The sequence below is a fragment of the Bombyx mandarina genome, chromosome 08, assembly GCF_030267445.1.
Source record: "Bombyx mandarina strain Sakado chromosome 08, ASM3026744v2".
Taxonomy (NCBI): Eukaryota; Metazoa; Arthropoda; class Insecta; order Lepidoptera; family Bombycidae; genus Bombyx; species Bombyx mandarina.
Window position 1 is genome coordinate 1,080,260 of NC_143215.1, and position 27,040 is coordinate 1,107,299.

The 27,040-nt window shown below is 37.6% G+C and overlaps 1 protein-coding gene across 1 annotated transcript in view; it reads left to right on the plus strand.

Annotated features, from left to right (window-relative positions):
- Positions 1-3,500: 3,500 nt before the first annotated feature.
- The window catches only part of LOC114244935 (cationic amino acid transporter 3), a 39,508-nt gene continuing 15,968 nt past the window's right edge, over positions 3,501-27,040 (plus strand). Inside the window, exon 1 of the mRNA XM_028176892.2 lies at positions 3,501-3,656. The gene's annotated coding sequence lies outside the window, so the exon portion shown is untranslated. The remainder of the gene's footprint in view (positions 3,657-27,040) is intronic.

Sequence of the window (27,040 nt, forward strand, 5' to 3'; positions counted from 1 at the left end):
GCACTCTCACCCGGAACCCTGGGACACAGCGGGGCTGAACTCGTTTATCGCAGCCAGTCGGTAACGTGCGAAGGCGCACCGTTTGTCTGGAATGTTCGGCTAAATCGTGTGAATTGATTGCAAAAACAACAATGCAAGAAAGGATAAAAAATAATAATTAGGCACAGTGGGTATTCAGTTATTTAAAGAACTATCTAGCAAAATTTGTACCTAGCGACAGTACCCGCTTATTGTTGGGTGGCCTTCCGCTTGTCTTCCTTTGTTAGTAATATAAATATAATTACTCAATGTAGAAAATAATAACGAAAATTAAGAAACACTTTTTTGGTTTGGATATTTTTATGATGTGGGTAAGACTCACTATGATAAAAACTAAAATGAATTGAAATTATATTGAAAAGATAAAAAACACTGTATAAAGATAATTAGCACAAGTAAAGACTAATCGATTTGGGTAAATAAGAAAAATGATATTGGAATTTAGGTTGGTGTGATTATATAGACGGGAAAGTAATGGGAAGGGCACTTAGCTGCATTGGCCTGGGCTGCGGCTCGATGCTGATTGCTGATCGATGACCGGCGATGGCTGCAATGGCTTGAGCTCCAAGATCCCGTGGATACAGTTGAGGACGGCAGCTGGTTTCGGCGAATACGTTTCTGACCGATACTATGACTTGACCATCCGATTGAAAAAATGTTCTTTTCCGAAGAATTTTGAAGGTTCTTTTGACGGTCGCCAGATGTTGGATGCTTGGGTCTCTTCAATAAAACTCCCAAAATCGATTTTGTGCTTGTATTTTCTTTATACAGGTTTTTGTTAAATTTTACGTTGCGAACAAGTTAGCTTGGCACGGCCATTAATTGAAGTGTGTAAAAATTGTGTCGGTGAACATAAATAAAAATTTAACATTGCTCAGTAAAATTTCGTAGGCGTTAACACTCATATCAGGTATTAACTGAGATTTTTTTCCTACCTAATCTGATGGTTATGAGGGACCATTTCAGCGTAACCCTAACTAGTAGTTGAGCTCACGGGGCTCAAACCTGACGACGTTGCTAACACTAACCCTAGCAAGAGCAGTGCTTCGCAGAATCTACCACCGAAACGGAAACGCGACCCAATGAGAAGATCCAGCGAGAAACTCAGTGGGCTGTGTCTGTGGGTTAATTTTCTCGTCAAGCCCTTCGTCGCAAGCGACAAGTTCGACGGGAACGATGACCGGATTAACTGAGACATCACACTGTGAATAACTCAGCAGTGTCTGTGCTCCCATACTGACACCGAAGACCTTTTCGTTTTCTTCCTTACTCGTACTCTTCGTATACTTTTGAGCACATGCAAACCGTGCTTCCTCGATTGCTCGACTGCCTCCTTCACAAGATGATGATCTCACAAAAGAAGGGCATTGCCTTCCAAAACACATCGCTCCCGACCACCGCACGCCCGATGAGTGACAGCAATAGGTCAACCACGATCACTCCCTTCCACTCTCGCTCAAACAACCTAACATCGCCCAGGAACCCGATGAGATAGCGACCACGCCTAAGAGCTCAAAACATACTCCTCCGACCCAACCCTAGAACTAGAATAATAAGCAAGATAGAAGACGAATTATTCTAGTTTTTATTTAGCCTCCTAATTAAAATACTTACGTCAGTTTTCATTGTTTACTTGAACAATGAGAATAAAACAAATATAAAACCCGTCTATATGGCATTGATTTATAAACATAGCAATATTCTAATGTTGTTTTGTTTTTCTATTTCATTCAAAGATCAACGACCCAGTTTCTGTGCCCACAGTCAAAGCAGCTCATCCCTACAGAACCATCAACTATAATGAAACTGAGTAAGTGTACTAATTTTTTTTAATTGCCTATGTCGGTGGACGAGATGGCAGCCCACCTGGTGCTAAGTGGTTACTGGAGCCCATAGACATCTACAACGTAAATGCGCCACCCACCTTGAGATATAAGTTCTAAGGTCTCAGGTACAGTTACAACAGCTACCCCACCCTTCAAACCGAAATTGTTTGAATACTTTTTACGGTGCATGAGAATAATCAAATGCTTTTTGAGGCTCTTTAATTTACTGTGCCTGAAATACCACGATTCCCGGTCGTAGTCACTATCTTTGACGTCATGGTCTAAAGGATAAGACGAAATACTCGTACCTGCATGAAAAGCGTTTACAAAGGACTTCCACTATGAAAGAAAACCACCGTGTAAAATCAGAACTAAGCGAACTGAACTCCTCCGAAGGAGACCTGTTAGCTCAAGAGCAGCTGCTTCTAAATTGCATCAACTACCGCTCGCTGAGAAGATCCGACGATAAGCTCAGTGGGCTGGTGTTATGGGATAAGTTTCATGTCAACCTTCATTTTTATTTTTATTTTTATTAATTAGACAGACATCTACAACGTAAATGCGCCACTCACCTTGAAAAATAAGTTCTAAGGTCTCTAGTGTAGTTAAAACGGCTGCCCTACCCTTCTAACGGAAGCGCATTACTGCTTCACAGCAGAAATAGGCAGGGTGGTGGTACCTACCCGTGCGGACTTACAAGAGGTCCTACCACCAGTTAAAAAATTTCTATAAACGTGACAAATAATAAAATTATTTCTTTTAATTATTACTTTTTTATTGTCCTTGTAGGCAGACGAGCATACCTCCTACCTGTTGATGAGTGGCTACCGTTACTTATTGATATCAGCAATGCCAGGGACATAGCCAAACCACTGCCTACCGTTATCATATTCTTGACAGTATACCTAGCTAGTTTAGTTAGTTCGAATATCAAATCTTTCTTCCATTCCTTCTTTAATTCCAATCTTAGTAAGAACTGTGTGTAAATTTATTAGAATGACCTAAAAATTATAATCCTGTGATTGAAGTTGAAACCCCATATAATAGAGAATGAAAAACCCGCAATTTACTCATGGTAGAAGTATTCAATAGCTCTCGCAGGCAAAATCCTATCGTTTATCATTGGATTATATTACTGGCGTAGTAGTAGTATCTCAATGTCGTTTATAGTTATACAAATGGCAGCGATGCTAAAGAAATGTTGACTTCAAAAACTATATACGTTTTAGTGATCTTTACAAAATCTAGAACCGACCTTATGCCTCTGACAGTCTGAGAACAATCAATGAATCAATCGCATTGCAACCAACATCTTCACGGTCACGGCTTAATAAGTAATGTAATGAAATTTTAAAGCAAATACAAAACGAGATATTTTGTAAATACTTCAATGTGATTTACAAATTACGATTATTGGCAAACAATATTTATTGTTTACATTAATTTGTCGGTTGATTGGACACGAGACAATTCGTTTCACACTGCGCCAGCGCAGCGAATACTTCCATATTAAGTAGATACGTTTATTAGAAGACATCGTATTAGATCGGAGACCGTAGAATAGTGGCTGCTCAACACAGTTGCGGATTTGGTTCTGTTCACAATATCACAATTCCATTTCATTCAATTTTCATTCAGTGTCCGATAGAAATTAGCGCGTGTCGGTTGTGTGTTTAACATGGTGGTATTGTGTTTATAAATATTCTATCGTGTTTTAGCCAGCGTCTGTGCATTTAGCAAACATAGTTTTTTGTAGTTGTGAATTTTGTGATTTACTAAAGACTTTTTAAGGTGAGTTTTAAAAACCGCAAAGATAATATTTTTGCAACACTTTTTTTTATGCTTTTTTCTAGAATGGCCAAACAAGTATTTTAGTTTTATATCGAAAAAAAATGATTGAGTTATGAGTGATTGGACGATTTGATTTAACTATCCAATATGCATACCAGAGATTAGGGTAATTGGATTTTTTTTGTTTAATGATTAAAAATAGATTAATGCACATAAATAAATTAGCACAATATACTAGCTTACAATACATACTTTATTTAGTAATAAGTAGTACTAATAGTAATAACAGCCGAAGATCGTGAAAATCTTTAGTATATTAAATAAGGTTAAATGAAGATAATGAAAAACACGAGTAAGCAGGTCAGGCGATGGAAAGTTATCATTGACCGTCGCCACAACAAAAACAAGCGTTAGCTGAAATGAATCTAAAATAAAAAATTCGAAATTTCTTAAAACATTTTTTTTTATCTAAGTTGAAGACTATCTGACTGCATCTGCAAAGGGAATTTATACAAAAAGGCATCCTTATTTAAATCCAAGCACTATTTTTTCATAATTATTATTTTATTATTATATCATATTATTATAACCATAATGCGATCCTCCGCCTTCCGCGTCCAACGACTTCCCGCCGTGCACACTAAGTCGTCAGTCCACCTGGTTGGAGGACGCCCCACGCTCCTAGTACCCATCCGTGGCCTCCATTCGAGGACTTTCCTTCCCCACCTGGCGTCGCTGGCTCGACAGATGTGACCGGCCCATTGTCACTTCAGCCTGCTAACTTTGAGAGCTATGTCGTCGACTTTGGTTCTCCGTCGAATTTCTTCGTTCCGGATTTTGTCCCTTAGAGAAATACCGAGCATAGCTCTCTCCATCGCCCGCTGTGCGACTTTTAACTTATGGGCCAGCCCTGCCGTCAGTGTACAGGTTTCCGCGCCGTAGGTCATCGCGGGGAGAACGCACTGGTTAAAGACTTTTGTCTTCAGGCATTGAGGAATTTGCGACGTGAGGATTGCACGGAATTTCCCAAATGCCGACCAACCCAGTCGTATGCGTCTCTGTATTGTGTACGGAAGGCGGAGGATCGCATTATGTGGAAGGCATTGGGGAAATCCTAAGTCCAGCAGTGGGCAGATAAAGGCTGATGATGATGATGATGATGATGATTATAACCATACTATAATATTTGCTTTTAACTTATTTCAATTAGTACATAAAATCACTGTAACTACAGTTTATTTTGATGCAATGCCTTTTTTTCTACCTATTCGCTAGTAGCTTATGCGACTATTACAGCTACGCCCGGACATGTAGGGGGTTCAATCTGAGAGAATGCTAACACTGACCCTAGCAAGAGCAGTGCTTCGCTGAATCAATCACCGGATCGGAATCGCGACCCACTGAGAAGATCCGGCGAGATGCAATGCCTCCTCATTTTTGACGCTTTTTAAAATTTCTGTAGTCTATTTGTGTGTTGACACGTGAGGTTTGAGTTTATTATAATTACTAGATCTAACTAATAAAATTAATGTAAATTTCATTGCACCTACCACTATACTACCACTATTACTCTGCACTACCTTTGGTTGACTTGTAGAGAATGCCTTAGGCATTAAGTCCGCCAATGTAATTTTTACATGAAGTGTAATAAATAAATAACAAGATTACTAATTCAGGTAGAATTAGTAGAATTCTTTGATTAGGTTTTCGAATTTAATCATAATTTTAAGATAATAATCGATAATCATAATCGATAGAGTATTCGATTTAAACATAATTTTAACTATAAAACATTTAACAAACGGTCTTAAAGATTTTATTTGGAAATATCCCTACTGCGAAAACAAAAAGTGACAATTGAAATATTATAAGGGCAATGGTACAGTGTAATGTGGCGTAATTTTTTTTGTCTTACATCTGTTTTATTGCAAATAGCCATTCGATTGCGAAGAGATCTCCAACTGGTCAAGTCGCCATCAAAGTCGTGGACCAAAATATTATGGACGGACCTTTAGTAGACTTTATGCAGATTCCAACCCCAACACACGAGAAGCGATCAAAGAACAATTCTCCTGAAAGTACTTAATGGTAGGCAGCGGCTTGAGTCTCCCCGTGACATTGCTGAAGTCCATGGGCGACGGTAACCACTCACCATCAGGTGGGCCGTATGCTCGTCTGCCTAGACGGGCATTAAAAGAAAAAGCTCTCGTTGGACTCTGGGTGTTTTAAATCTTCATAATAACGCTCCTAACCACCGCTCAGAAGCTCCGATTAAAGCTCTCCAGTGGCGGTCACTGAAAATGCTTTCGCGAAATTTATGACTTATGTGAACATTCTCATAGATATTTTTATTGTGATTGTAAGTACTCTTTTAAAAATATTTTAGTACCTATACATATTGTAACAGATGTGTACGCAATGATATAATTAAGTACATATAAGAATAAAAACAATAAATATTATTCGTATCGAATGATAGAAATGAAATACAGTAGATTGGAGGGAATCGGGACATTTTGCAATTCCAACACAAATTTTCAGCGGTTTTTCTTAGAATAATACAATAACATTAAGATTAAAATAGTTCCGGAGACTTAAATTTTCATATGCGATGTATTAGCTCATTGCAAAATATAGACAAAAACTTAAAAACTAGCTTGGCCCGATTCGCCCCAAAGTCAACGTGAATCGGGTCGCGAATAGGGACAACAGTTTTTCGATAGGGCTGGCACTGTTTAGTTTTTAGTAGATACCTACCTATCTGCCCGATATGCATATGAACCAAAAGTAAGAAAGAAGAAGCCAAAAGAAGTAGAACTTCAGAAAAACTATCTAGGATGAATTCTGTATTAATCAAACATAAGTAGGTATGTAACTATGTAATCTTAAATAAATCATCTAAGCGCAAAATGTTTATTGGTCGTAGAAAATCCAATTCACTATTCGAGAAATAGAATATAGTACCAACAATAATAAAATATTAACCAAATATTGGTGTTGTGACAACCCAGATTTGTCCCTATTCTACCCCAGTCCCTGTTCCCCCAAATTTAAGTTTCTACCGAATCTCTGATCCAGCGCTGCCCGACTGTGACGGCCTGCGACTATCAGCAGGTCGTCTTAACACCTTCTACAACTGGATCCTACACATGTTAAATCATTAAATGTACCACAGTAATAATTTTAACAATATCCTTACAATACCATGTGATTGCGATGGAGTTGTAACCTTATTTTTCCTAGTCCGGTTTGTCACTTATTTAAGTTTCCAATAAATCTCACATCACAGGAAACATATTTTCTTGTTATTGCTTAGATGAGTGGACGAGCTCACTGCCTAGCTTATGTTAAGTGGTTGTCGAAGCCCATAGACATCAACAACACAAATGCCGCCACCCGGCTTGAAACATGAGTTCTGTGGTTCAGTTTTATAGCAAGATAGGCCCTTCAAACTCAAACTCAGCGAGCCGAAATAAAAATGAAAAGTTTTTCCCGATATTGGTCACGACATTTGGCAAAAGAACCAAAACTATTGGCACTGTCGTTATCATTGACTAGCTTTTGCCCGCGACTTCATCCGCGTGGAATAGTCACTTTGGCATAATGCTAAATTTTACCCGCCTCTTCATTTACGCAGAAAGTGAAAATATTTGAAGATACCAAAATCACGCTTTTTAACCGACTTGTATTGGTCTTAGCGTGATGTTATATAGCCTATAGCCTTCCTCGATAAATGTGCTATCTAAGTTATCTAACACTGAAAGAATTTTTCAAATCGGACCAGTACTTCCTGAGATTAGCGCGTTCAAACAAACAAACTCTTCAGCTTTATAATATTAGTATAGATATAGATATTGTGCAAATCTGCACCTTAATAGAACGGCTTAAACAAACTGAAAATTGAAACGAATGCAATTGCTTTGAACTATTCCGCTACCTAAATTATTTTCCCTTCCTACCTTTTCTTTTATCTAGATACTACATATTTCCTTTGAAAGTTTTGCATCTGTCTGCAGAATCCTACGATTCCTTTAGGTCACGAGCGGTACAAAGAATTTTTCCTAACATTGCATAGCAGCACTCATCTAATATTACTGTGTCTGGTCACGAACCTGGGACCTCGGGTTAACGAGGAGCACGTGCTTGCGCTCGGCCGCGTGCAGGCTTGTAATGTAACCTTAAGTTTTGTAACCGACATGCCCTATGCCTTCAAAGGTATTTTAACATTTCAAAACATACGTAGTCAATACGCTAAAGAAGTTGATTTATTTTGAAAATTATTTTAACTAAAGCTTTTCTTATTGCACAGATTTTTTATTGCGTCTGCCCAGACGAGCTCACAGCCCACCTGGTGTTAAGTGGTTACCGGAACTCATAGACATCTATAACGTAAATGCCGCCACCCACCTTGAGATATGAGGTCTCAGTATAGCTACAACGGCTGCCCCACTCTTCAAACCGCAACGCATTACTGCTTCTACTCGTCGAACTCGGTAAAGAGTTCGTCGTACAACCTAACCCATGCATCAGCCCGCTGAGTTTCTCGCCGGATCTTCTCAACGAGTCACGATTCCGATCCGGTAGTAGATTCATTCGCGAAGCAGTTGCTCTTGAGTTGTTAGGTCTCCTTTGTAGGCGCTCGGGCAGCTGTTAGCAAATCCCACCCCTCCTAGCTGAGCTTTTGCTTGCCCATCTGTCCTGGTGAAACTGGAAAGGCCTCTGGGACACCAGTAATCCCTTATTCATAAAAAAGATCCTGCGCTAAACTCAAAGGCTCTGAAGATTGGTGTCGACAATCACTGCAATTACTGTTAACTTCATTAGCTGCCACATCCGATATTTAGTGAAACATAAGTGAAGCCTGTTTTTTTTTTACGCCATCACTTGCATATAATTAAGCACAGTACATAATTAGGCTCTAATGTGCGTGTCGTACATATAAGGCAGCAACCACTTCTAAAAACCCTAATCGCCAAGCCAAGATAAGCTGGAAATTGGTTGTACAACGATGTAATAATTAAGACCCGCATTACGGATTTCATTAGGCAGGTACAAGGATAATTATCTTCAGAAGCTCGGTCATATTGATTTAGGTCGATGATAATGTAATGTCGGGGCTTATTAGTTTGCGCCGGTAGAGACTGGTTTGCAACTTCTCGTTCGCCTTTAAGACCATAATAATATGGAATGTTAAAATTCTATGTGTATGCGCGTACCCATCGGACGGAAGTGATCGTGCTATAAGAAACTACCCAATGATTATTTCGCATATTTTAATAAAAAATAAAAAAATTGACTATCTGTAAAGTCGGTTTACGGACGATAGTATTACGTGATAACGTCACTAACTATTCGAACTGCTAGCTCTGACGTCACGCGAGAAGAGAGATAAATGTGTCACAAGCCAAGGCTTGGGCCGATCGTGCCTCTCTTTCTCTTTTTCTGCGCTCTCACTTGCACGCACAGCCTCAGGCGGAACGTGACACTTTTTCGTGAATGCTCATTGATTTGTAAGACTTGATCAACTTCAAGAACCCTTGAACTGTAATAAGTTAACAATCACCATATTTATATAAATAAAATCTTAATAGAATCCAATAAAGTTCGGAAAAGTATCTTACCTTTTAATAAATATATGTTCACGACGCTTTCAGTGCAAATAAGACTTAGTAAGTCTCCGACCTCATGTGTCGAAGTAAATGGCGACAGTAATGGTATCTATCAGCTACGGTCACCATTTCATATGAAATTGGCCAAGGTAAAGTACTTCATATAAATAATAATAACTAACTAACTATAACCAATAAAACTGAGAATAAGTGAGCTCAAAATTTTGGTGAGAATTAGAAGAGAACTTTTCCTAACCACGACGCAGTGTTGTTTTAGTTGTGCGTCTTCTGAACGATGACGTCATTGTGCAAATCCATGAACGCAGTTTAAAATACTAATAACCCTTCGATTTTTAAGAGATTTTAATTTTGTTATCATCTCCACACCAAAATTTCATATTGAACCGGCTAGTTCATGGAGACATTTAGAATCAAGATAATTTTCATTTATCAATAACCATAGTTAAAATTAAAAACAGTGTCACAAATATGTTATCTATATGTAAACATTACAAAACAAAATATTGTTTTCGTTTTCACATTTAACATAATTTCGTGTAACAAATTTCATTTCGCAAGTAAAATCGTTTTTATCTTTCAAATAATACCTACTATATTACTGCAACAGATAAACTGTGGAATGCAGTTTTTAAGGGCCCTAACATAATTGTAGCGAGAAGCGATGGAATAAAGTAGAACAAAGTGGTATTGAGGAATTACCACTAATATAGGTACTATGCGTTATTGCTATCTATGTATTTAATATTTTTATTTTATCCTGGTGATAGTCTTGTGAGCTCGTAGATGTACGTATCACTTATTTCTGGCACGAAGCAGCTATTGATAAGTGCGACACACATAATATATATATTTAATATTTATTAACAATCACGCCACTTTAACTGGTCCCGTGATAAGTTCGTAAAGAACTTGTGTTACAGGTACCAGATAACGGAAATAAATGTAAGATTTTTATTATACACACAAACATATATTTAATATACATCCATAACCCTGGAAAAGACATTTATATTTATCATATAAATATCTTCCCTTGGCGGGATTCGAACCCGCGACCCTCTTGTGTAGTGACCATGTCACGTACCACTACACCAGACGGCCGTTTACCACTAATATAGGTACTATGCGTTATTGCTATGTATTTAATATTTTTATTTTATCCTGGTGATAGTCTTGTTAGGTCGCAGATGTGGGTACCACCTATTTCTGGCACGAAGCAGCTGTTGATAAGTGCGACACCCATAATACATTGCAATTGAGAACTTCATGTCTCAAGGTGGGTGGTTGCATCCACTTTGTGTTGTCTCCGGTGACTACTTAATATCCGTAAACTCCTTCGCTCACCTATGCAACAAAAAGGTACAATTTTCCCGCATTCCGATTACTATAGATATAGGCACGAACAAAAAAGCTATTGCGCTACCATCATGGTTGTATCAGCCAAAAATTACTGCTTTTTTATTTATATTTTATTGCTTAGATGCGTGGACGAGCTCACAGCCCACCTGGTGTTAAGTGGTTACTTGAGCTCACAGACATCTAAAACGTAAATGCCGCCACCCACCTTGAGATATAAGTTCTGAGGTCTCAGTATAGTTACAACGTTTGCCCCACCCTTCAAACCGAATCATGAGGTCTAGCAGAAAGTTTAACTTAAGAAGATCCTAGATGTTATAATAGATAAACGCCAAACGCCTCTCAATTGAACTTTATTTTAGCATACTTGGAATTAACTTGATACATTAAAAACCACAATATTCATAAGCGATATAACATCTCAATATATGTCCTCCTAACGGCTTTTGTTCAGTGTTTAGCATCACAACTGCTATTGCTTATAGTTGATATTGTAACAGAACCCGTACAATAAAACAAAGCTGTATAATATTTTGTTTCCAGATTTTAAAAGAATTTCTTGCAATTTTAAAAGAATTTGTTTGCTTGAGATGATATCATCGTCTCGTTTTTACCATCGCACCGCCCGCCATCTGAGTAGAGTTCATCCATACTACCTGGAACCACTGCGTTCATGCACAGTGCGTTTCCAGAGATCTTTTTTAGCTACGTACCATCCGGCTTTGGAATGAGCTCCCCTCCAAGGTGTTTCCCGAGCGCTATGACATGTCCTTCTTCAAACGAGGCTTGTGGAGAGTATTAAACTGATGCTGACTCGTTTCTGACGTCCATGAGCGACGGTAACCACTCACCATCAGGTGGGCTGTATGCTCATCTGCTCATAAGACAACAACAAAAATAGATATTGCAAGTGCTTGTATGAAACAAGTGTTGGTTCATCTTATTAACATCGACAAACTTATCTCTGTTTTCGTACATAGGCTTAGAAGTCCACGTATTACTCAGTTTGCTTAGTGCGATTTTTTAACGTTCTCGATAACGTAAAAGTTAACTCAAATTTGTATGCAGTTGGAACAGCGCCCCTCGCGGCAAACGTAGGCAAACATTCCAACTCCATACAGATTTGAGTTAACTTTTACGCTATCGAGAACGTTAAAAAACTCGCACTAAGCACACGGATTGGAAACGAAATGTCAGCGCTGGGGAATTACCGACGTGGGGAATTTTGTTACAGAATGATGTAGCTATTTCAAATAATTCCTCGTGCCTATTGGTTTCCAAATGGGCTGATTGCGCGATACTGTGCATAAGAATAAAAAAGAAATTGCTTATTTTTGTTTGTCGCATAGATGAGTGCGGGCTCACAGCCAGTGTTAAACGGAAGCCCATACATTAATATTATATATCCAGAGATAAGAGGCTATTGGTTTAAGCCATATATTTGCAACTTTGCAGGAGAGCCAGATAATGTTTAAAATTTGGAAAAAAATATCATAATAAAGAAACTTTTTCAACCATCAGAATCGGGTAAACTTAATTGAAGTTCAATTAAAAACATCGAACTGTTGATGCTAAAACCAAATAAAACGGATCTTTAATTACAAAGATAAATGTCGCTTATAACAAATAGCCAATTACTGGTGGTAGGACCTCTTGTGAGTCCGAACGGGTAGGTACCACCAGCCCGCCTATTTCTACCGTGAAGCAGCAATGCGTTTCGGTTTGAAGGGTGGGGCAGGCATTGTAACTATACTGAGACCTTAGAACTTATATCTCAAGGTGGGTGGCGCATTTACGTTGTATATGTCTATGGACTCCAGCAACCACTTAACACCAGGTGGGCAGCGAGCTCGTCCCCCCATCAAAGCAATAAAAAAAAGCCTTTCATCCTTTGATAAGTTAATCGAACAAATATGGATAAATAGAAAAAGTCATAAGATATAATAAGTAGGTAGTCGTAGTGCTGTAATTTTTCGCGTGTCACGCAATCACGCATTCCAGTTTCGAAATACATTTGAGACTTAGATTAGGTATTCCAAGATGAGTGTCGGTATTCAAATTGTAATGTGAATCGGTCCGGTAACCACTTATCACCCTGTGGGTAATGAGCTCATACTCCTGTACGTGCGATGAAAAAATTAATAAAAAATAAAAACTATACGGCCATGAATTCTTAAGATTCAAATATGTATTGGGTTTTATATTTGAAACGTCAAGCAGGAAATTTACGAATAAATTTTTTGTATTCTATTTTTTGGTTTTCCCCAAACTGTGTATTTTATTTTATACAACAAATATGAGTGCAAGTTCAATGAACTAACTGCTGTTCTTACAATTGGAATTCGATTATTACAAATAACTGAATTCGAAATAATAACTAACTTAACGAGTGTTCGGGAGCCCACTGAGTTTCTCGCCGAATCTTCTCAGTGTGTCGCGTTTCCGATCCGGTGGTAGATTCTGCGAAGCACTGCTCTTGCTAGAGCCAGTGTTAGCAACGTCGCCAGATTAGAGCCCCGTGAGCTCATCTACTCGCTCTGTGAATCAAGTATAACCCCTCGAGGTTACTAGAATAGGTAGGAATAAAAGTGTTCGATTCGGAGTGTGTATTTTTAGGGTTTCGCTCCATAAAATTGGAAAAAAAACGAAAACGGAATACTGATTGGATAAATTCGTTGTCCCGTATATCTGTCTCTCTGACACTTAAGATGATTTCTCTCTGGAACGGATTGAACAAATTGAACTTGGTATCGAGCTCTACGACGAAAGAAAGAGAAAGGCCACGCCTTAAAAAGAAAGCTGATAAAGAAATTCCCGTCAGCTTGCTCATCTCACAGTCCTGCTGACTCCTGGACGAGGTCATCCACGCAGACACGTGATGTAACAAACACGAAGAGTGGTTGCAAATAATTAGTCTACATAACATTCACGATGTCAATGGGTCTGCTATTGCGAAGAAGGTCCGGTGGCTAGTTGAAAATATGAAAAATTGTACTCACGTCTCCCACTGATTATTGGAATTAGAAAAGACGTAGTATAAAGAGTGACGTGCTTTCGCGGCAAATATTAAGCCCACGTGCTTTTTTTATTCCTTATCTAAGCTGATAGCCTTCAGAGGCTATTTTTATTTAATTCCGAGCATTTTCATATTTATCTACCTTTTAAACCTTCTCTGGACTTCCACAAATAATTCAAGACCAAAATTGGCCAAGTCGGTCCAGCCGTTCTCGAGTTTTAGCGAGACTAACGAACAGCAATTCATTTTTATACATATAGATATATTAACTTAATAATGATAAAAAATATATAAATTGTAACTATACTTGAGACCTTAGAACTTATAACTCAAGGTGGGCGGCGCATTTACGTTATAGATGTCTATGGGCTCCGATACCCACTTAACATCAGGTGGGCTGTGAGTTCGTCCACCCATCTATGCAATAAAAAAGTTTCGGTAACTTCCCACACCCTACCCCCCAATTGCAAAACGCTAAACTCGATTTTAGCTCCATACTGAGTAACTCCATTAGGTCGACTATTGTCCTTAGTCGACAATAACTCGTTAACTCTAAGAGTTTAGGCTAAGATCCGCTTATAAAATCTTAACAATGATTGTTCGAGGAAATGTTTGAAAATAAAACGTGAAAGTAGGTACATATACGTAGTTGGACTGAATTATAACCAGTTTATTAACGGTTCAATGTCGCATTTATTGTTTCCATTTTATTATTTACATCCTTTCGAATGACCTAAAGTTTCCATGGTCACGGACGACTATTTTATTATTGTTTGCTTTTATTGTTATTCAATGCTGTTTGAACACTACCGGCTAAATTTAATAAATAAAAAGTTATTGAAATTTACATTCCATTGCGCGCAGAAAGAACTACCAGCATCTTCAGGTCTAACAGTTTGTTTGACTGAACAATTTCATTAATAATAACAGGTGGTATGTTTTTTTAATCTTTTTTTATTGCCTTTGTAGGCAGACGAGCATACGGTCCATCTGATGGTAAGTGGTCACCGTCTCTCATGGAAGTCAGCAATGCCAGGGGCAGAGCTAAGTCGCTGCCTCCCATGTAAAATGTTAAATAGAATAAAACATAATTTCGGGGATTAATTTAAGATGTTAGCAAAAACAAAACATAATATCTTAGAGTTGCTCTCGTCATTCGTGCTGTTACATCACAGATATATCTGTGTTGGACTATTACCGCGTAATATCAGGTAGTATCTAGACGTCAACAGTGATAAACCTTCACAAGCGTACGTAAACTGAATGAATCGATGGAATCTAAGTCTAACATATCATTAAGATTTTTCTCTTACCGAGTCTTAAGACTTGTTAAAACACATAGGGAGTAGACCATGGACTCATTCAAAGATATATTGCAATAAAAAACAAATCGAAGCCGATTATTCTTAGTATACAAAAAATTACGCAATAATATTACAAAATCATTTATATAATTTGGACTATTAATAGGATAAATTGCGTATGTGTAATAAATAATCAATGCCTTTCACTCGCAACTGGGCCTTGATTAAGTTCGGTCACCTCACTTCTAATTACCGCCTTGGCCACGGTCTGGTCTGCAAGACCGCTCCAAATATACACTAGTGATATCTGCACTTTGTGATTCCATCGGCGAGACATCCGTTATATGTAGAAATGCGATTGAAACTTCAACCTGATGATTCATTGTCGTAAAACATCTAACATCTGGTAGCCGAGAAACTTGTTCAATCAAAAAACAAAAAAAAAAGATGTGCGGTGTCGTTGGACACCGGATAGGAACGAAGTTCCTTATTACAAAAATATTAATTTTAAGTTCTATTCGAGGTATAAAGAAAATAAAACTGGAGGTTTCGCACAACCCACGGTCATTCGGTAACGTGCGAACTTATTGTGGTACACTTCATTCACAGTTGTTTGCATAAGAGTTAGTGTATTATGCAAATGAACGCTCTGAGATCGTGGTCAATGAATGATAGAAAAATATGTAATTTTTTGTACGCTATTACAAAGTTAAGTCGTGCACTGTGTGCATTACCAATTTGTACGTTATTACAAAGTTAAGTCGTAGACTGTGTGCATTACTAATAAAAATCTTACGTTACGGACGTTTTTTCCCGGTTAGGGTACCCTGCGCATCGTCAAATAAGGAGCTTCGTTCCAAAAACAAAATTCATAAGTACTCACACATGGCAGCTATTAACAACATGAGTCTCGTTCGTGATCCCACCGAAACTGAATTACGATCAAAAGGCAATTAAAATTATATATAAGTAACACACACATGAATGGTAAATTAACACTAAAAAAATTATTAAAATGTTAACATTGCCGATAAGAAATGTCAATGCTAGTTTGAATGAGGAAAATTGGATCGTCCTCGCTTCGCAGCCTTAGTAATAACTACACGTCTGTTATAACAGCTACACAATTCACGAAGCTACAGTGCGCGGTTACATTATGTTCCCCATATCGTCTTTTAGAGAACAATCCTCAATATTGCCTGGCCATATTCAGTCTAATGTCATCTAAAATCGTTTATTACCGTTCGCTTATAAGGGAAACGCGTACAGTAAACAAATAACATACAAAAACAAGCTAAATATAAGTTCGAAGTGAAAAATTGGGGATATTTGGGACAGCATTTCCCTATGGCCATACCAGTTTTGCCGCGGTGTTTAGTGAAATTTAAACCAATAAGAGACCGTAAATATTACTTTAAAACTTTAAATGCAGTGGTTAACAAAAAAGAAACACACTCTTATTAAAATAGGCAGTATTTCTATATCATATACTTTACAATTTATATTTCTTAAACCCCTTCAACTCATAATGTGTGCAAGGATTATACCCCCTGTATATCCGTTTTCTAGAATAATTTCCTAAAATAATAATATTTAATCAGCCGTTTGGTGTAGTGGTAAGTGACACGGTCACTAATCCTTATAGCGGAAGTGAATTATTATTACGATCGATTTTCTGTCTCTTTCTATAGCACGAAGTACATTAAGGAATCGCAGTGTAGGTATTTAAATTTAATTATCTCGAGTCGACTCGAAGGTAACAATGATTGCATCATTTTAAATGCAGGTGCGCACTATGATTAAACAGAAAATTAAACTATATGACATTGGAATTAAAACACACTTTTGTTTTTTCCTGGCTTGTATAAAATTTTTGTAACAAAATAAAACTATTGCTTTTTGATCTTAAGCTTGTATGGCCTTCTAAAGTTTATAGATGTTAAAGGAAAAAAAAGTAATATTATAATCATTCGAGTTATACACGAATCATTATTTGCCGATTTTCCCGTAATCATTGATTATTCGCAGATAGTTATTAGTTATATAATAATAATATAATAAGCCTTTATTGCTGTTTTACTTACTAATTACTAACTTAATACATTACTTAATAATAAATTAAATTTAAATGCAACTTATAATCAACTAGCGACCCGCCCTCGCTTCGCTTCGGAAATATTAAAACACAAATGAAACCAAAAAAAAATATTTAAAAAAAATTAAAAAAAGTAGCCTATGTTCATCAGGGACAATGTCAGCTTCTAATGGAAAAAGAATTTTTCAAATCGGTCCAGTAGTTTCAGAGCCTATCCGAAACAAACAAACAAACAAATCTTTCCTCTTTATAATATTAGTATAGATTATTCCGTTCGGCGTTCGGTGTGGTTTTCAAAACAGCTTGTCTCTCGGCAAAGGCCTCCTCTAAAGATTAGTTATTAGTCATATTGTATTAAATGGCCGGTTTAGTTATCCACGAGGAATTTTTAGACCTTACATTCCGGTTGCTTGAAGGTTTAGTTAATGTTATCTATGGTACCTTTTCCACCTTGAGCGGTTTGCTCATTGATGCGCGTCGTAACGAAATCGACTGAGCTTGATGATTTGTCACCAGTTTTGATGATCATGGGCAAAATATCGTGCGTCACTGATTTCCCGGTTAGTTGTTCTGAGAATCAATCGTCCCAACTTCCTTAGATCTGTTCCTCCACTTTCCTGGTCATAGTCTTTATTTCTAAATAGGTCACGTGCTTTACCGCAATGTTACCAAATTCTTGAAGACTATTCGGAATTGCGCCTGATCCCGATATTTTTTTCTCAAGATTGGATACATTCGTGTTTGGTTCTACCATGGTTCTGACAATCAGCATTTTCGCTTTTTCAATTACCTGCAACACGTATTTGGATGCTATTTACAAATTGGCAATCCCCATATCTAATTAGATCCATGCACGATTCAATGTATATTTAGTTTGCTTCCGTGTTCTATTTTTAGTGCCATTTTACGATGCTGTTTTATAAAGCATACAACAGTTGCACTGCGACATTTTGAGACAACCGATTCTTGGATTGCATATCTCAAAATGGCGGAATTCACGATGCAATTTCTATTCATCCACAGTGCGTTTCCAGAGGTCTTTTTTGCCACGTACCATCCGGCTATGGAATGAGCTCCCCTCCACGGTGTTTCCCGAGCACTATGACATGTCCTTCTTCAAACAAGGCTTGTGGAGAATATTAAGCAGTAGGCAGCGGCTTGGCTCTGCTCCTGGCATTGCTGAAGTCCATGGGCGCCGGTAACCACTTACCATCAGGTGGGCCGTACGCTCCTCTGCCTACAAAGGCAATAAAAAAAATAAAAAATCTCTGATAATTGCGTTATGCCAATACGTACATCAGTCACCGATTTATTTTACTATTCCTATAGCATTTCAAAGCAATATAAACCATTATTGCTTCTTTTTATAAATAAGACACTATCGCTGAAAATACTTTCGTAAAAACTCAATGACTCAATTGACATGTATCAATTGAAACTACGCGGAGTTAAACATTCGTTGGAGACGAGTGTCCAAGGTCGTTCGAGATTGGCACTAGACCCGAGTGAAAATTGGTATTAATATCTCATTGGTAATTCGAAAAATTATAGAATTTAAAATACAGCGGAATTTAGGTAAGCTTGAGAAATCGATCTATTAATTAATACAAATTCCGAAGTCATTAAAACATTGTAGTTCGATTATTGTACTCATTATTTAATCATTGCGTGTTTTAGTACTAGACATTAACGTATTAAAGAAATAAATACAATAAAATCAAAAGCATTTATACAATTTATTTATAATTTAATACTTATTAAAAACACTACTAGGATCATTTTCCGCTTAACTGTTTTGATAAACATATTTTAAACGCTTTAGAATTGGGGTCCATAAAATTAAATACATACAGATCTTTTGGTTTTTTTTTACACTAGTCAGACTAACCTGCAAAATGCATTAACTATCCCTATTGGCAAAACTATTAGAGCTTACAAGTAACTTAATAATTATAACCAATGAGGGCGGTGTACTGAATTGCCTTCGCCTTTTACATCGCAATACAGGCGACATATTGTTAATTATTTATTAATCACGATCCTCCAACTAAATATGCTACGATAATACAGAATCCATTTTTTTTTATAAATACATGTACATAAGATCCAGACAAAGAGCCGATAACACAATACTACGGAGAATTCATCCTTAGTGAATCGTTCATGAGTTCTGACAACTATCTAAGACACCCGTGTTCTTAGTTCGAGTTTTTTAACGTTCTCGATAGCGTAAAAGTTAACTGAAATTTGTATGCAGTTGGAACAGCGCCCTTAGCGACAAACGTAGGCAAACGTTCCAACTGCATACAAATTTCAGTTAACTTTTACGCTATCGACAACGTTAAAAAACTCACACTAAGCACATTGATGGGTCTCATAACCGCCTGTAACTAATATGTAGAATCATTAGCAGCAGTTTGGTTTTGTCATTGAATAATGAGAGTCAACAGTATGATGACATGAAAAATGATTGTCCTTCTGAGTTTCCAGTTTGTAATACAAACGTCAAACGTTATTTGACGTGCATTCAGCATTGATCAAAACAATGTTTCATTCACAGTAGCGCTGTGGTTACGCTGTGCAATTGCTGAATGACAGTCAGCACTGTATGACTGTCGCATTTTACAAAGCTTGTTATTTCCAGTGTGTGTAATGTTGTTTTTTCATCGGCAATGCCAGAGTTAGTCAAGGTGCTATGTACCGCGTTTTTTTTTTTTTAATTTATGAAATACAATCAAAGTCATAAAAGTTATAAACAGAATGCGGAATCAATAATATTATTATGTAAAATATAGGTTCCCTAATGAATTATAGAAACGCGGTAATACATATTACATAAGAAAATATGTTAAGGTTTCCGAAGCTGCGTGGCTTGGCTTCCGTCAACTAATTATATTATTATTATGCTTATAATTGTGACCCAAACAGGATGTTCTAACCGTGGGAATAAAAGACTTAATTTGTTTTATGAATTAGGTAGTTTTTTCACCGACATCATTCTTGTTTATTCAAATCAAATCATAAATTTTTTATTCAACATAAATGATGACATACTTGTTGAACGTCAAAAAGAACTACCGCCAATTCCCAAAAACTAGCCTCCCTCCTGAGAAGAACTGGCAAGAAACTCAGCGGGCATGTCTTTTTTTTTTTTATATTAGTTTTTTTTTTATATTCATTTTTACAATGAGTATTATAACGTAACAATTATTGCAATATTGAAATGCCCGGAGCGAGCACCTCATTCCCACTTCTGCTTAACCCCATCTGAAGGGCCAACAGTTTCTGGTTACGTTTGGGATTTCTTTGAATGCGCGCCTTCACAGCTTTTATCACTGCTGGAATCCTAACAGACCGAGGGCGACCACTTCTTGACCTGTCATCTACACTAGAGTCTTCATTGTATGGTTTGATGGTACGATAAACGAATCTTTTGGTTATATTCAAAATTTTCAGTATGTTAAAAATTTGAATTGGCGCGTAACCGCAACGATGCAACGCAATAACTGCAACACGGTCTTCTTTAAGCGTCCACTCCATATTTAAAAATGAGTAAAATTCTAAATGTATACTATTTTTATTTTCATGAACAATTCGAAATTCGAATTCAATAAACTTTTTTGTGGCCAACATTCTAAAAGAAAAGTTTTTACTGTGTGACAATACTTATGACCTGACTAGGTATGTAGGTTCTAGACATATTGTGGGATTTTGTTATACAGGCGCACAGACAAACACCCGAATGAATTTCGTATCTTATGTAACCTACTCATCGGCACAACAAGCCTGTGTTTGTTCCTAGTATTTCTATTATGTATGTCCGACTTTTTTGGAAACTCCTCAATATGTTTACGAACATGCATCAAATTTTCAAAAGTGTGCTGGGATGCCATAGTGAGAACTTTAATTTCTATCCAGAGATCTTACTAGATGATAAAAATCACCAAGTTAGATAAAACTTTATGACGTGCAGAGTCAGATGATGGTACAGTCGCTAACATCTGACAGTTATTTAATAGAATCTGCATTAGAACCATACAACCTAATTTCTAACATATAAACAGCCCTTCAAATTATGATCATAAAATAATTATAGACAACGCGACCTTAAGAAAGAGATAAAACGAGACAAAGAAAGTAGATTCGACTTCAAATAAATAAATGATATGAATATAATATAATTTAATTCATATGAGTAAATGAAACAAATTAAAATTAAATCTAATTTAATTGGCTTCGTTGAGAATACACAAAGGAATATATACCTACATATTTCATTTATTTCACAATGTGAGAAATTATTATTTTTTTCTCGGAAATTATTATTATTATTATTTGAGGAACGGTCCGTGTGACAGAATATATTTAAAAGACGATTGTGAGTGCAGAATAGACATATGATAGTACTGAATGAAAACTGAGGAGATGCTGCGGCCACCCTACATCACTTGGGATAAGAGCAAAAAGAAAAAGAATTCATTTCTTTCAAAATTATTCAATTTGATCAATAATTGTAACGATTGCTATTGTATTGTACTTTTAAAATACTTTTTTTTATTTTTTAGATTAGTGGACGAACTTACGGCTCACCTGGTTTTAAGTTATTACTGGAGCCCATAGACACCTACAACGTAAATGCCGCCACTCACCTTGAGACAAGAGTTCTAAGGTCTCAGTAAAGTTACAACGGCTACCCCACCCTTCAAACCGAAACGCATTACTGCTTCACGCCAAAAATAGGCAGTCTTCTTGACTAATTTCATTCGGGAAGTAATGATTTAATCTGAGCGACGTATGCTCCAAACAAATATGTCTAATCATTTCAAATTCAAAACTCGTTTGCAGTGAAAGTGTTGCGTTTCGGATCACAATGCTCTATAAATACTTCATATAACTATATATTTGTATTTTTAGATCGCTCCTCGTATAGTTAAGCTAGTATTTATTGTAAATAAGTAATATTATTTTTTTATTAATAAAAATTTTGTTCGCTATATGTATATAGAAGTCGTCGTGGCCTAAAGGATAAGACGTCCGGTGCATTCGTAGCGATGCAACGGTGTTCGAATTCCGCAGGCGGGTACCAATTTTTCTACCGAAATACGTACTTAGCAATTGTTCACGATTGACTTCCACGGTGAAGGAATAACATCGTGTAATAAAAATAAAACCTGCAAAATTATAATTTGCGTAATTACTGGTGGTAGGACCTCTTGTGAGTCCGCACGGGTAGGTACCACCACCCTGCCTATTTCTGCCGTGAAGCAGTAATGCGTTTCGGTTTGAAGTGTGGGGCAGCCGTTGTAACTATACTGAGACCTTAGAACTTCTATCTCAAGGTGTGTGGCGCATTTACGTTGTAGATGTCTATGGGTTCCAGTAACCACTTAACACCAGGTGGGCTGTGAGTTCGTCCACACATATAGGCAATAAAAAAAAAAATTGGTATTTAGTGACCATCACGTGAACCCTTCGTGAACAACGCTCATCTTGAGACACGAGGATGATAAAAGGATGATGACAAGTCACCCTCAGGCACCGGACCCCTAAGTAGGATTTCCTGTACTATAGGAACCGGAGATTGACGTACACACGGAAATATTTTTAAATATTTACATATTAAAGACCCAGTTTGCTATCAGAAGGTTCTTGGTTACTTTGGTCACATTGCTCGGCGGCCAGCAGACAACCTTGAAAAATTGACTGTGGTGGCCAAGGTAGAAGGAAAAAGACCCGCCGGCCGGATCAGATAACTGCGCTCAATGGACTCTCTGTTGCGACCGCCCTGAGAGAAGCCGAGGACCGAAGGAAGGAAGCTGATGGTACATAAAGCCACGAAGGGCTTTCAGAGACACGGCATTCAGCAATGAAGTATGCGACTAAGAAGAAGAAGAAAGACCCGGACAAAGAACAACAGACCTGTACCACACATGAATGTTTTACCGCATGGATCCATCAGATCAAAAAACCGTTGCATTAGATGCCTTTCGCTCTAACACCAGGAGCAGGCTTAGGGACCCCAATAACCATACTTGTGCAACCTAACATAAACATCAGCCCGCTGAGTTTCTCGTCAGGTCTTCTTGGCGGCTCGCGATTCCGATCCGGTGTACATTCATTGGTGAACCAGTTACTCTTGAGTTGTTAGGTCTCCTTTGGAGGCGCGCTCGGGTAGCTGTTAGCAAATCCCACCCCTCCTGGCTGAGCGTTTGCTCGCCTACCTGTGCTGGCATAAATAGAAAGGCCTCCGGGCCACCAGTAATCCGTCATTCATAAAAAAAGGATCGAACTCACGACCGGCCCAGCCGTCAGGGGGCATTGTATTCATTGCACTGTGAGTGGTAGCACTGGTGGTGAGAGTCATCGACGAAGCGTTTTGTCTGGCTGAATATGTTGAGGCGCGAGTGCAAAACAGAGTAAAGTGAAGAGAGCTTGTGAAGACCCTATCTGAGAGCTGGGCACCTTAGGACTGCAACAACAGCCAGCAGCTAGTGTTATTCGATTTTTTTATTGCTTATAGGGTGGACGAGCTCACAGCCCACCTAGTGTTTAGTGGTTACTAGAGCCTATAGACATCTACAACGTAAATACGCCACCCACCTTGAGATATAAGTTCTAAGGTCTCAAGTATAGTTCTAACGGCTACCCCACCCTTCAAAGCGAAACTCATTACTACTTCACGACAGAAATAGACAGGGCGGTGGTACCTTCCCGCACGCACTCACAAGAGGTCCTACCAACAGAAAAAAACCGATAAGTTCCTCAATAAACATACAGCATTCTTAGTGCACACTTTCGAGTCACGTCCACTTTTTCCTGTAAGTTAGGGGAAGAGGGGAAGTATTGAAATACTAAAAGGGAATTAAAAAGAAACTCTTCAACTTATCTTTTAACATAGCGAAATCGGCAGGTTTATATTTCGAGTGTGGTACATTTGCATACGCAATTCGTAAACTGTCGAAACACCAAACAAAAAATTTTTTTTGGGTCTCATCAATCGTCTCGAAAATACCATGTTTTATTTTGGGTCATTGAGAAAACTTGATATTATGACCAAAATTTAAAAAATTCATTGTTATTATTGCTATATAAACTCCAAAACAGGAGAATCGTGCCAAGGCGAGCGGAGTTCTGGTGTAAAATACAACATTTAAAAAAGTTAAGTTGTAAGTAATTATAGAAGATAGATTTTGGCTATGTGATGTCAACCTTTTTTTTAACACTGGGTAATCCATTTATTAATAATTCAATAATTCATCCAATAATTCGCTGTTCCGGCTGGCTGCTGATAGAGATGAATACAGGAAGCTAACGGTCAACCTTCAGGATTGAAGAGGTACTGGAAGAAGAAGAAGAAGAAGAATCCATTTACTGATGCCCGGTTGAGGGGGGTAATGGACCGAGCTATGTCGGACTCCGGTGCCTCAGAGAGGAAGACGGGGAGTAGAGAAGGACTGAGGTCCTCAACCTCCCCCAATTTCTCACAGGAGACAACGCCTTGAAAAAGGCGCGAGAGGCAATTGCCCCGCAGAACCGACTACCGACTAAACCCCATCGAGCTCCACCACACCGACTACACATGTGTGATGTCGGCCTACAATAGTCCCACCCCTTTCCTGTAGGCGTTATAAGAGGCGACTAAGGAATATACAGGAGAATAGGCAACAGCATTCTCTGTGTATTATAAAATCGCCAACTGATATTTATGGCGGTTAGGTGACTTGACAGCCAACACGATTAGGTATCATCAATCTGAGACGTGACAAGTTAAAGATAAAATAAACTTTGATGTTTAAGTACTATGTTACCGCCAATTTATGTCACCGTCTAACTATAATTTGTTTTATATGCTTACTCTGTACATGTGGTGTCAAATAAAGAGTTATATTTATTATTATTACTATGCGTTAAAGTCTATTATACTCTTTGAATTGTATTTACTATTATACAAAAAACTATTTTTACCCACAAAATTTTGTATAGAGCGGTTTTTAATTAAATTGATTCTTTAAGAGTAAGTAAATTCTCAAAAAATCATTTAAACAATCGTACATGTTAATATACCTACGTGTGTTACTGTTATCAACGAGACAGGTATTTCGATAAGGAAAATCATCTTCAAATAATGAATCGAGGGGTATCGTTGCAGTTTCTTTTTGTTTTGTCTCACGGCTTACTGTGTAGTATATATAGGTATAGTGCTGATATAACCTTATTGCCCATTAAACATTAGTGGTTTTTAAATTGCCAAAACACAAACTTTTAGCAAATTTTAGTGAACTAAAAATCAGAAGCAAGTGTTCTGAAGTACTACCAAATGTCCATCTGCAATCGCTTCACCTTAGAGCTGGAATATGAAGTGATCTACACGAATAAACTTCTACTAGCCTTCTTCTTCAAGACTGGTTTCTTCTTCAACTCGTGTCCACCCAAAGCTGAGTGTAGGTCTCTTCGAAGGCACCCCATTCTGTTCGGTGTCTTGCCATTCGCAACCAGCCCCTACCAACCACTTTTAACAACTACTGGTGGTCCAACTAAAGCTTTTGCAGTTAGATTGTTGATACCGTTACGCTGGTAAGAGTAACGCCATCTATCGTCGAATAGTCGAACGAATTTCGAGTTCGAAGGATCTAGTAGCACTTAGCACGCTCGAGAAGTACAACGCCATCTAGTGTCAGATAGCGGAAATACAATACTAGAAATGTGTGGAATCTTCTCGATAAATCTAGGGATGAGGTATCGGCTATAAAAGCGGTGTAGAGATGGCACGTCAGTTAGTAATCGGAACTCCTCGAAGCGAAACAGCGAACGCATCACCTGAAGCGAAGCGGAAGAAGCGAATTGAGAATTTTAAAGTGTTTGTGAAGTGTTTTAAGTGTTGAATACAGTTTTTAGTTGTACATACTTTGGTAGAATTTTTATTTACCCCGAACCCCAGTGCGTAATAATACAATAACGTACAATTTGTAAATAATCTAATTTCTGCTAGATTGATGTCGTGCTTCTGGAAAGGGTCCTCCTGGGAAAATCGAAAGATATGTCGAAATAATTGCTTAATGTGCTAATAATACTACCTCCAATCTTCTTCAAATACAATTTTTTTTCGGCTTCCTTCTTCGTCACGAGATCAAATAAGCTTACAGAACCACCAGGTAATAAACAGAACTAAAATCAAATTATTCAAAACATTCGAAAATTGACATCAAGAATCAAAATCTATATATTAATACGTGAAGCAAAAACTTTGTATCCCTTTTTACGAAAATTGCGCGGACGGAGGAGTATGAAATTTTCCATACTTATAGGAAATATAGAGAAGAAGTGCACAATGATAATTTTTTTTTCAAATAATGCATAAAAGATACATTAAATCAATAAAGAAAACATTACACACACTACATACCATGTATTTGACGCACACACGCATGCATACCTACTATTTATTGTCAAACTTTTGTTCTTGACATCTGTTGTCAAATTGAGAATAGAATAAATATTGTTTGTCTTTATTAATATTTTTCTATAGTGTAGTCTTGGCGAAATTTGTGATTATAGAAGTATAATAGTCTTTTAAAATACAATCATAATAGTGTACAAACTTACAATTCCAATTAATTATAGTCGAATTTCGACTCCTGCGGGACCTCTAGTTAAGATAAAAATGTAGGTAAATTCTAACAGCTAAATTCTTTATTAAATTCATTTTGACAAGTTTTTTTTATTGCTTAGATAGTCGGACGAGCTCACAGCCCACCTAGTGTTAAGTGGTTACCGGAGCCCATAGACATCTACAACGTAGGTGCCGCCACCCACCTTGAGACATGAGTTCCAAGGTCTCACTTTTTTTAACAGTCCATGTTATGATGTCTATATGGATTATGGTCCATGTCATGATATGTACATATATGGTTGTATATATTCATAATATTAACGTTTATGATAAATTGAAAAATGATCGACAGTGCATATGTGTCAGTAAAAGC